The sequence below is a fragment of the Protobothrops mucrosquamatus genome, unplaced genomic scaffold, assembly GCF_001527695.2.
Source record: "Protobothrops mucrosquamatus isolate PMUCROS unplaced genomic scaffold, P.Mucros_1.0 scaffold2226, whole genome shotgun sequence".
NCBI lineage: Eukaryota > Metazoa > Chordata > Lepidosauria > Squamata > Viperidae > Protobothrops > Protobothrops mucrosquamatus.
Genome location: NW_015388316.1, coordinates 14,297 through 23,375, shown reverse-complemented (window position 1 = coordinate 23,375; position 9,079 = coordinate 14,297).

Here is a 9,079-nt window from a genome sequence, read left to right as displayed (position 1 = left end):
ATCAAGTGCCATCGGCTTTTATTTTCCTAGATGCGGAGAAGGCCTTCGACAAATTGGACTGGCAGTTTTTAAATAAAATGTTGGATTATATGAATTTTGGAAATCAATTTAAAACAGCCATAAAAGCGATTTATCAAAAACAATGTGCTCAAATAATTATTAATGGAGATTTGACAGAACTTATAGATATACAAAAAGGCACTAGACAAGGTTGTCCACTTTCTCCATTATTATTTGTACTGTCTTTGGAAATCCTGTTGTCTAGAATTAGAGAATCTCCAATGATTAAAGGCTTAAAGATTTCTACTAAAGAATATAAGCTTAAAGCTTTTGCTGATGATTTAGTTTTCACATTGACTCAACCAATTGAATCCTTGGAATTTTTGTTACAAGAGTTGTATCAGTATGGCAAAGTGGCTGGATTTAAAATTAATGTGAATAAGACTAAAATTCTTACAAAGAACATGACTGCTAAAAGTAAAGATCAACTTATGCAAATGTCAGGATTTGAAGTGGTTAATAAAGTCAAATATCTGGGAATTTTTTTGTCATCCTCCAATGTGAAATTGTATCAGAATATTTATTTTCTTTATTTATTTTCATTAACTTATATGCCGCCCTTCTCCCCATGAAAGATTGTGGAAATTGGTACAAAAGGACTTATCAATGTGGAAAAAACTACAGCTTTCTTTGCTGGGTCATATAGCGGCCATCAAAATGAACATTTTGCCTAAGTTTCTTTTTTTATTTCAGATGATACCTATCTTAAAAAATGAACTTAACTTGAAAGAATGGCAAAGAGATCTGAATCATTTTATTTGGGAAGGCAAGAAGGCGAGAGTTAAATTTAAGATTATTCAAGATACCAGAGAACGTGGAGGACTTAAAGTACCAAATTTGATACTTTATTATGATTCTTGTGCATTAACGTGGATGACTGACTGGATTAATTTGTCCAACAAAGGGATTTTGAATGTCGAAGGATGGGACTTGTACTTTGGGTGGCATGCTTATCTTTTTATGCAGAAAAAAATAGATAAAACCTTCAGAAACCATATAATAAGGACTGCACTGTTAAGAGTTTGGCAAAAGTATTTTTTTNAATTTACGTGAGAATTTTTATAAAATGTTTTATAGATGGCACTTGGATCCTTCAACTATGTCTCATATTTATGTGAATTATGAATCCAAGTGTTGGAGGTGTGGACATCCAGATGCAACTTTTTTTCATATGTGGTGGACTTGTAAGGTTATTAAGGCCTTTTGGATACAATTGTGGTGGAACTTACAGCAAATTTTTTTAAAAAGGATTATCTTTCTCCCACAGTTGTTTCTTTTAGGTATTGTGCAAGATTTAGATGTAAAAGAAACAAATTTGATGCTTTATTGTTTATCTGCTGCCCGATTGCTGATAGCCCAAAATTGGAAGAGCCCAATTCTGCCTACAATGGGAGACTGGAGATTGAAAGTTTCGCATCTTGCTGAAATGGCAAAGATTTCGGCTTATTTGAAGAATCATTCGAATGAACAATTTTTATCAATATGGAGAAGATGGATTGTTTATGTTCAAAAGAAGCATAGAGTGGTAGAATATAATTTAGGTTTTTAGATTTTCTAAGTTTGTTTACTCTTTCTATCCTTTCTCATAGATTAAGATATTTTGTGGAGTTAGAGATATTAGTATTTGTTTACTTTTAGATGAATATTATCCTGGGATTAGGTTTGGGAAGTCCGTAAAAGGAAAAAAAAAAAAAAAAGAAATCAATCATCTATTCTGAGATGTTAGATCCTTTTCAAATTCTAACGTGTCTCTAACCATTGATAAAATTTATCCCAAGTTATAAAATAAACTGAATCATCTTTTTCTTTCATCTCCAATGTTAATCTATCCATTTCTGCACACTTTAAGATTTTAGTAATTATAGTCTGGTCAGATGGTAGATTCTCATTTTTCCAATATTGGGCAAATACTATCCTCGCGGCTGTTAAAACATGCAGTATCAGATAATCATTCTCTTTACCATAATTAGGTTTTAATATTCCAAACAAAAACAATTCCGGTTTATATTCTATCTGTATTTTCATCATCTTTTCCAGCCATCTATGAATCTTAGACCAGTATTTCTTAACATTGGGGCATATCCACCAGACATAGTAATACGTGCCTGGTTGTTGCTTACATTTCCAACAAATATCCAAAACATTTTTAAATATTTTCGCTAAGTGAAATATGCCATCTGTAAAACATCTTATATAAGTTTTCTTTATATGCTGCCGCTTTTGTGAGCTTAATATTTTTATCCCAAAGTTTTTGCCAATCTTCTAAATCTATAGAATATCCAAAGTTCTTTGCCCATACTATCATTGTTTCTTTCACTTGTTCTTCTTCCATCTTCCAGTTTAAAAGAAATTTATAGAGTTTCTTAATTAAGTTCTCATCTGTTTTTAACAAAATTTTATCTAGTGGAGTCTGTTCTTTATAAAATCCTGTTGATTTTACATCTTTTTCGTATCTTGTTTGAATTTGCAAGTAGGACCACCATGTCAGGTCAATACCTTGTTGTTGAAGAGTTTGCCTGTCCTTAAGTTTTCCCTCTTTGTACAAAATATCCTTATAACTAACCAGTTTATCATAATTAATCAGATTTGGATAAGCAAATTGTTGAAAGCCACTCAGGTATTTTCATATATATTTTATGTTTGATTTTCTCCCATTCTGAAAGTAGTACGTTTCTTACCACATGGTTTTGAAAGTATTCATGTGCTTTAGTTTTCTCATACCATATAAAAGCATGCCAACCTAATTGAAGATCATGTCCCTCTAGATAAAGCAATCTTTTATTTCTCAATACAATCCATTCTTTGAGCCAAAGGAGAATAGCGGCTTGATAATAAAGTCTCCAATCTGGCAGTCCAAAGCCCCCTCTCTCCTTAGATTCTTGTAACAATTTATATTTGATCCTAGCTTTCTTTCTTTGCCATATAAATCTTAAAATCATTGCATTTAGATCATCAAAAAAGTTTTTAGTAAGTTTAATAGGAACTGTTTGGAATAGAAAAATTAGCTTTGGTAAAATGTTCATCTTAACCGTCGCTATTCTTCCTAGAAGTGATAATTGAAGATTTTCCCATCTTTCCAGGTCGATTTTTATTTGTTTCATTAATCTCTCATAATTATCTTCTTTTAATGTAGTATATTTTGCAGTTAAATAAATGCCCCAATATTTGATTTTTTTGACTATTTGAAGGTTTGTCATTTTAGCAAGGTGCCGGAACTCCGTTCTGGGCGTTCTATGAGAAAAAAAGCCCTGGTCTCCACCTTGTAAAGTGTCTCATAATAAGCCTTCGTAATTTTTTTCATTAAATCATTATGGCAATGTAAGTCACCCTCTGAGTCCCGTAGCTTACTTATTAATCTTTTTTCTCTTTCTTTTTTTAATCTATATGCAAGCCATCTCCCTGGTTTATTAGCATTTTCAAAAAAATTCTGTTTAGACCGTTTAATCTGTTGTGCCATTGTATTTGTCTCAAATAAGTTTAATTTGTGTTTTAATAGTTCCATTTGTATTTTCAGCTTATTCTTTTGTCTAATTGTAACTCAGATTCCAGGATACTAAGTTGTTCTTTCAATCTTTGTTGAATATGTTTCTTTTCCTTATTCTTTTTGGCAAGATAAGTTATAGCCAAACCTCTAAAATATGCTTTTGCCGTGTCCCATACAATTTGAATAGAGGTTTCTTCTTTTTTATTAACTTTAAAAAAATCCATTTCTTTTGTTGCAAATTGTAGAAATTCCTTTTCCTTCAATATTGATTTATTCAAGGACCATTTCGGTCTTTTCTTAAATTTTTTCCAAATCCTTTTAATTGGATTATGATCTGCCCAAATGTTTGATTCTATTTCAATTTCTTGTATCATGTTCTTTAAATCAAGAGAAGTCCATATCATGTCAATTCTTGACCACGATTTATGTCTATTAGAGTAAAACGTATATTGTGTTTTTTTCGGATTCATCTCTCTCCAAGTGTCCTGTATACAGAGTTCATCTTTCATTTGTAGCAGGGATTTAGGTAAGATATTACTTCCTTTTTTCCCTTGTTTGTAACTTTTATAGTCCCGTACTGGATCGACAATTACATTGAAAACTCCAAGTATACACAAGCTATAATAATTTAAGTCCACCAGTTTATCATGTAATTGCTGAAAGAATTGATCTTGTTTCTCATTGGGAACATATATTGCAACCATAAGTATCTGTTTTTGGTTCCATGTAATCTCAACCATCAAAATTCATCCCTCTTCGTCAACATAGATTTGTTTTGGATTCATCTTTTCTTTTATACATAAAGCTATTCCTCTTTTCTTCTGTGATGCCAAAGAGAAATAGAGTTTACCTAATTTTGGTTGTTCAAGGATTTTGGAATGTTGTATATTAATATGTGTCTCCTGGAGACAAATTATGTCCATTTTTAACTTTTGTAATCTGTGGAATATTTTACTCCTTTTTGATGGGGAGTTAAGACCATTTATATTTATTGAAAGAATTCCGATTTTCTTCATAGTTTCAATAATGTCGAGATCTCAATTTTCTAGGAGAGCTTATCAGTCTCTGGTCTTTAGGTCTCACATCTTCCTCTGATTGAGTCTTTTTAGGGATTTCTTCCTCCATTTCCTCTGGTTTCTTAGGTTCCGCCTCGCCTTTCTCCAAGAAGGCTCTATGATTGTTAAAGAAATCCTCTGCTTGTTGTGGAGTGCTCAATCTGTATCTCTTTGTATCCCAAAAAATTAGTAATCCTTCTGGGATCAGCCATCTGAAATTCACTCCTCTATTAATCAATTTCCTTGTTAAGAACTGGTATTCTCTTCGGGCTTCTCTAATTCTTCTTGGAATCTGTTTGAGAACTACCAATTCTTTATCTTTATATTTCAGTGGTTGATCCCTCACCAATCTCAGGATCTCATCCCCTACTGCTCTTTTACTAAATCTAACATGAACCTTCCTAGGCACTCTGTTTCTTCTTGCATAATTTGAATTCACTCTAAAAACTTGATCAACTTCTCTTTTGATTTGATCCATTTCCATTCCAAGCAAATCCACCAATAATTCACTCATCAGTAGTAACAAGTTCTCATCACTCTCTTCTGTCACATTTTGAAATCTTAGAAAGTATGATGCACGTTCCATCTCCATTGACGCCATGCTTTCTTCCAGCTCCGCATTAGATTGTGCCAATCTCTGATTTTCATCTTGGAGAGCTTCTAATTTCTGGTCCACTAGTACTGACTTATCTTCAATATTTTGCATTCTTTGTTGAGTATCTGACATCGCCTGTTGAAAGGCTTCCATTTTTTGATCCATCTTAAACAAATCATTTTTCAAGTCTTCAAAGTCCTTTTTCATTTCCATTTTAGAATCTTCAAAGTCCTTTTTCATTTCCATTTTAGTATCTGCAATTGCCTGGAGAATGGCTAGTGTATCCTTCTGCTGCGTGTCCGGTTGTAAAAACGTTGTAATCGATTTTTGAAGCGATGGACTAACTGAGGTTGATGCAGGAGCCGAGGAGCCCTTCCTCACCCCTTTCGCCAAATTTGGAACACTCATCTTGATTATTGTATTTATTTATAATCCATCATCAAGCCCGATGGCTCAGTTAGTTATAATCCAAAAAGAGGGCCCGATGCCAATTATAATCCACCAAAAGGCTCAGGAAAAGAAAGAGATAAGCAAAAAAAAAAAGATATAATCCAAAACCCTCAATAAAAAGATAAAAAGGAAGATATCCAACAAAAGTATTATCAAAACATAGAAAAAAAATTATGAAAAGGAATAGCAATTCTCTAAACAAAAAAGAAATGGAAAAAGAAAAACATAAAACATATGTTTATATCCACACAACAAAGCTGTAATGATAAAAGGAGTAATGATAAAAAAAGAATATCCAATTTATAATCCAATTAAAGACAAAAAAAAATCTTCTTCTATGGTTCCCTTATTTTAAAAAGAATAAATCCAGAAAGGGAACCAAACACCAACCAAAATCTCTAAGCCAGGCAGGAATGTCTGGGCAATCAGCCAAGTGTCTGGGCATTGAGCCAAAACTCCGCAGCTGAATCAACAAAGTTAGTGTAACAAAAGAACAAAGGGAAGAAGTTGCAAAATAGCCACCAGGGGACACTGTTTCTTCCCCCACCGTTTACATAGAGAGAAAGTAAAAGAGAGAGGGGGAAAAAAAGTTCCAACAATCAATACACAAAACTAACGCTCCAAAAAGTTGAGCAGTTAAAGTGGCTTTTCCCAATTAGAATAATAATAGATCTTTCTTCTCCTTTATAATGAGACAAGCTGGTTCCTTCAATGTGGCTTCAATTCAAAGGATTTTCAAAAGTTTTTAACACGCTGAAACCGCCGCTTTTTGGGAGGGGGGAGAAGCAAAAATCCCCTCCTCCTCCTCCACTTAAGCTTCCAGCTTAACTTTAAAGGCAGGCAATTTTCTCCAAGGTCCACTTTGCAACAAAAACTGTGTCACCCGGACCAGTTGCTGCTTCCTGAAACAGCTGACTCCTGTCTCCGATGATCTGCTGAGAATGGCGGCAAACGCGAAGCTCTCCACCTTTCTCTCGCTGGTTCCAGAGGCTATTTTGAGTACGGAGAGCCGGCTACCGCCAGCTCCCTTTCCTCAAAAAGTTCACCTCTCGGTGGCCACCCCTCCAGGGTGGCATTCAGCCCTGCTGGGCCCACCAGCAACAGAAAATCGGACCCTGGGCACAGAGAAATCGTGTCCCAGGGTCTATAACCAACGACATCACCCTACTGGCATGTATTTATGATGGCGGTTGTGTCCCGGGGTCATGTGATCACCACTTGTAACTTTCCCAGCCAGCTCCCGACAAGCAAAGTCAATGGGGAAGCCAGATTCACTTAACAACCATGTTACTAACTTAACAACTGCAATGATTCACTGTGGCAAGAAAGATTGTAAAATGGGGCAAAACTCATTTAACAACTATCTAGCTTAGCAATGGAAAATTTGAGCTCAACTGTGGTATAAAACAAGGACTACCTGTGACATTTATGAAATCTGATCTGTGTTTCTTAATCTAAATAGCTGTTTTTAAGAATTAAAAAGATGAGGTTTATTTTTAGAATTGCAGTATCAATTTAGCTCTTTTTTCTCATCAAATCCTTATATTGAGCACAAGAGGTCAGCAAAAAGCTAGAGAACTGGTATTTACAGTTTACACATATTTGTTTTAGATTTTTAAGCTACCGTATATTCCGGCGTATAAGACGACTGGGCGTATAAGATGACCCCCAACTTTTCCAGTTAAAATATAGAGTTTGGGCTATACTCACCGTATAAGACTACCCCTGTTCCAACGCACACCAAATAAAAATTAAAAAACATCAGATTTGATTTCAATATGGTAATTTTAATTCAAATGCTTATGACATGCAGGAAAACTGTCACTTATAAACATAAGGCTGTTTGTCATCAAACATGTAAACATAAAACAGTGCAAGTGGATTAAACTTTTCCTAATTCATTCTAAAGCTGAAAGGAAGGATAAGACAATAAACCCATGGGAGCTGCCATGCTGTTTGTTTTCTAAGCCAGGGCTTTTCAACCTTTTCACCGATTGTACCACTTTTANCAACCGATTCTTATTTATGATGGTCACATTGTTCCAGGGTCATGTGATCACCTTTTGCAACCTTGTGACAAGCAAAGTTAGTGGGGAAACCAGATTCACTGAACAGCCATGTTACTAATTTAATCTCTCTCCTTCTTTCTTTCTCTCTCTCCCTCTCTTTCTTTCTCTCTCCCTTTCTCTTTCCCTCTCTCTCTTTCTTGCTCCCTCCCTCTCTCTTTCTCTCTCCTTTTCTCTCCCTGTCTCCTTCTTTTTCTCTCTCCCTGTCTCCCTTTCTCTCTGCCTCTCCCTCCTTTCTCTCTCTCTCTCTCCCTGTCTCCCTCTTTCTCTCTCCCTTTCTCCCTCTCCTCTTTCTCTCTCTCCCTCTCTCTATTTCTTTCCCTCTTTCTCTCCCTCTATTTCTCTCTCCCTCTCAAAGATCCTTAAAATCCTTAAAGGTTGTGCTTGGGCGGAAGACTTTTTCTTTTACAGATGGGGCGGGTGGGCCTGACATTTGCGCGCAGGCAGGACCCCGCCCTCCGAGCCACCGCTTCCCCATCGCCCTCCACGCCAGCCGGCTCTGTCTCCAGACCTCCCAGCTGACGGGCGCAGGTCCAGGGGTCGCCAGCTGACGGGCGCAGGAGTTTGGCACTGCAGCGGCCTCCCCTTCGCCCTCCGCACCGGCCAAAGCGTTGCCTGATGTTCCAGCTGACGGGCGCAGGTCCGGGGGTCTCCAGCTGACGGGCGCAGGAGGTAGGCGCCGCCGCGGCCTCCCAGCCGCTTGCTTCTTCGGCTGGAGCAGTTGCAAGGGTTAGGGCCGAAGAAGCAAGCAGCTGGGAGGCCGCGGTGGCGCCTACCTCCTGTGCCTGTCGGCTGGCGACCCCCGGACCTGCGCCCGGCAGCTGGAACATCAGGCAACGCTTTGGCCGGTGCGGAGGGCAAAGGGGAGGCCGCTGCAGCGCCAAACTCCTGCGCCCGTCAGCTGGTGACCCCCGGACCTGCGCCCGTCAGCTGGGAGGTCTGGAGACGGAGCCGGCTGGCGTAGAGGGCGATGGGGAAGTGGTGGCTCGGCGGACGGGGTCCTGCCTGCACGCAAATGTCAGGCCCACCCGCCCCATCTGTAAAAGAAAAAGTCTTCGGCCCAAGCTTAACGCCAGCAGTTCTGTGCCACAGAGGCTTGAGACACGGAGGCGCGGGACGTGGAGCGGTGCGATGCTATGGGAGGCAGCAGGACAGGGGGAGGGGTTACCTGCATCCTGCCAGCCGAACTCTGGAAGCCTGCCTGAATACCCGTATTTTCCGGCGTATAAGACGACTGGGCGTATAAGATGACCCCCGACTTTTGAGAAGATTTTCAGGGTTTAGAAAGTCATCTTATACGCCGGAAACTACGGTATATTCACTTTGGAACATAGGAGGACAAGGAAGGAACTGGAGACAGAGAGGCTTT